Source organism: Chenopodium quinoa, unplaced genomic scaffold (genome assembly GCF_001683475.1).
Source record: "Chenopodium quinoa cultivar QQ74 unplaced genomic scaffold, ASM168347v1, whole genome shotgun sequence".
Lineage (NCBI taxonomy): Eukaryota > Viridiplantae > Streptophyta > Magnoliopsida > Caryophyllales > Amaranthaceae > Chenopodium > Chenopodium quinoa.
This window is the reverse complement of record NW_018742206.1, coordinates 548,116-550,657: the sequence shown is the minus strand read 5'-3', so window position 1 is coordinate 550,657 and position 2,542 is coordinate 548,116.

The window sequence follows — 2,542 nt, the reverse complement described above, 5'->3', positions numbered from 1 at the left end:
CTGCCGACATATGCTAAATGACTCGAGATAGGAAGTGAGGGTGGCACATGTGTATCAAGAAGGAAACCGAGCAACCAATTGGTTGGCAAACCGCGGAGTCATTCAAGACTCTCAACTTGTTTAATTTAATAATATCCCGGTAGAACCTAATCGTATATTAGAGGAGGATACAAGGGGTGTGGCGTTGCCACGCTTTGTCCCTCCGTAGCTAGGTGTTCTTTTATTTTCAGTAGCTGCTAGTTTCTTTTGCTTTCTTTGAGTTGTATTCCTTCTCTTTGGACTTGTTCCTCATTTGAATAAAAAAAAAGGTCCAAGGAAAAAGGCCCAAGACTTTTGTTACTCGAACTCGAGTACCCATGTACGACACAAATACGTGTCCAAGTGTCTAACTCGGCTATTTTATGAAAAAATTCTATGATTTTGAATTAAAATGAAATGTCATACCCATATCCGAGTGTCAAGGGTCTGAGCATAGAAAAAATTTCTATGATGTTGATTGTTTTGGATCGTACGATACTTTAAAAAAAAATAGTAAAACCGAGCATTGAAAAACTTAGGAGGAAACAAAAACACTGGCGTTTTGGACCCCCATGGTACTCAAAGAGTACCATAGAATTTGCGGAAAGTTAAATTGGCGTTTTTAATATTCCTTCCATCCCCATAATACTTGGGACGTTGGGGTAGACACGTAGTTTAATAAAACTACAAGTGGGTCCATTTAAAATACTACGTATTTGTTTATTGTATAAAAGATTATCTTTTATATTTATATTGTAAGAAAATAAGAAAGTGGTGTGGGAGTGGGGTAGGTTAGGAGAGAGAAAATGTGGGAAAATATTACTCCGTAAATATTAGTGGTCCCTAACCATTTTTAGTAATGTGCCAAGTATTGTGGGATGGACAAAGTGGGGTGGGAGTGGGGTAGGTTAGTTGCATTTTTTTTTTTTAAAAAAAAAGAGTCCTAAAGGATACTAAATTTTAGGTGTTTTTTAATACTTTTGATAAATCAAGATATAATATGTAAAAAAAAATACAAAGTTAATTTTTCCCAATAATAAAATATAATAAGAAGTACAAGAGTAAGAAAACATCCCTGGACTAGGGTTTCTTGCCTTTGCCTAGGGTTTTCTTTGTTTTTCTTTCGTGATTAATCTTTAGGTTATATTCGATTAATTTTCAATTATCATTCTGATCAACAACAACAACAATGGAGGATACAATCATCAAGGAGTGGGAAAAATTACATCTAACGGAGGATGAGAATGATGTAACTGGAGTGAATAATGAAGGTACGTATAATGATAGTAATTTGAATCAATTAAAAATGGCTCTTGTTGGGAGATTATGCATTGTGAAACCTTTTAATGTTGAAGATATGAAGAGAACCTTGACGAATGTATCAAGAACGAATAATAATATTGTGATTATAAGATTTTTGATACTAATTAATCTTTTTATCTTCCGATTCTCCAATGAGGAAGATAAGAGGAAAATTGTCGAAGGAATGCCGTGGTTTTTTTACGGCAAAATACTGTTGCTTAGAGAAATTAAGGGCAATGAACAACCATCTGAGATTGAGATAAATAGAACACCAATGTGGGTGAGATTGATTGATGTCCCCTTTAATATCTGGGGCCATGGTGTTATGAAGGAAATTGACAATTCTTTGGGTGGTTTTCTTGAAATAGATGAAGCTGATCCTCTTGGCTTGGGAAAATTTGTTAGAATCAAAGTATAACTGATGTACACAAACCGTTGAGAAGAGGTTTAGTCTTGGCCACTAGTGATTCGAAGCCGAAATGGATCGACATTAAATATGAACGCTTGGCCGACTTTTGCTATTATTGTGGTTTCCTAGACCACACGGATTAGGAGTGAGAGAAGAAGGAAGTGGACGGGAAAGCAACTGTGGAGGTTGTTTATCAGTAAGGACCACGGATGAGAGCCTCACCATTGAAAGTAAGCTAAGATGCGCAGGCTAGTAGGGAAATGGAGAGGACGTTTCTTGATAAAATGTGCTTAGGAAAGAGTGGGCGCAAGGTCTTAAATAATGACCTTAAGTCTATAAATTGGGTCCAGTGGGTTTGTATGGAAACTAAAATTTGCTTCACCAATCTCTGATGATTCAGAATTTAGTCCTAGACAAAGGGAATCTAGGTTGGTGCTGGTGACCGATCGCAAACCCAGAAGCTGAATCTAACGCCAAGAAGGGTGAGTGCTAAGAAAAACGGAGGGGATATAAAGGGGAGTGTAGACACAAATGTTGAGACGGGGGGTGGAGGTGAGTAGTGAGGTGCATAGGAGGATAACCATGAGCTTTCTGTCCAAATAAATAGTGTGAGGGTTGAGCTTCCAGGTCAAGGAAAAAATAAGGATAGGGGGACGAAGATGTGGAAGAGGAGATATAGAAGGGATGAGGGGGATCAGGAGATGAAGGAAGTCGATGACCAAATTACTAGTGGAGTTTGGGGTACAGAGGGGGGTTGGTGTATGGGGAAGAGATGGAAAACTTATATAAAAAAAAAATAAGGTGAAATTTCTA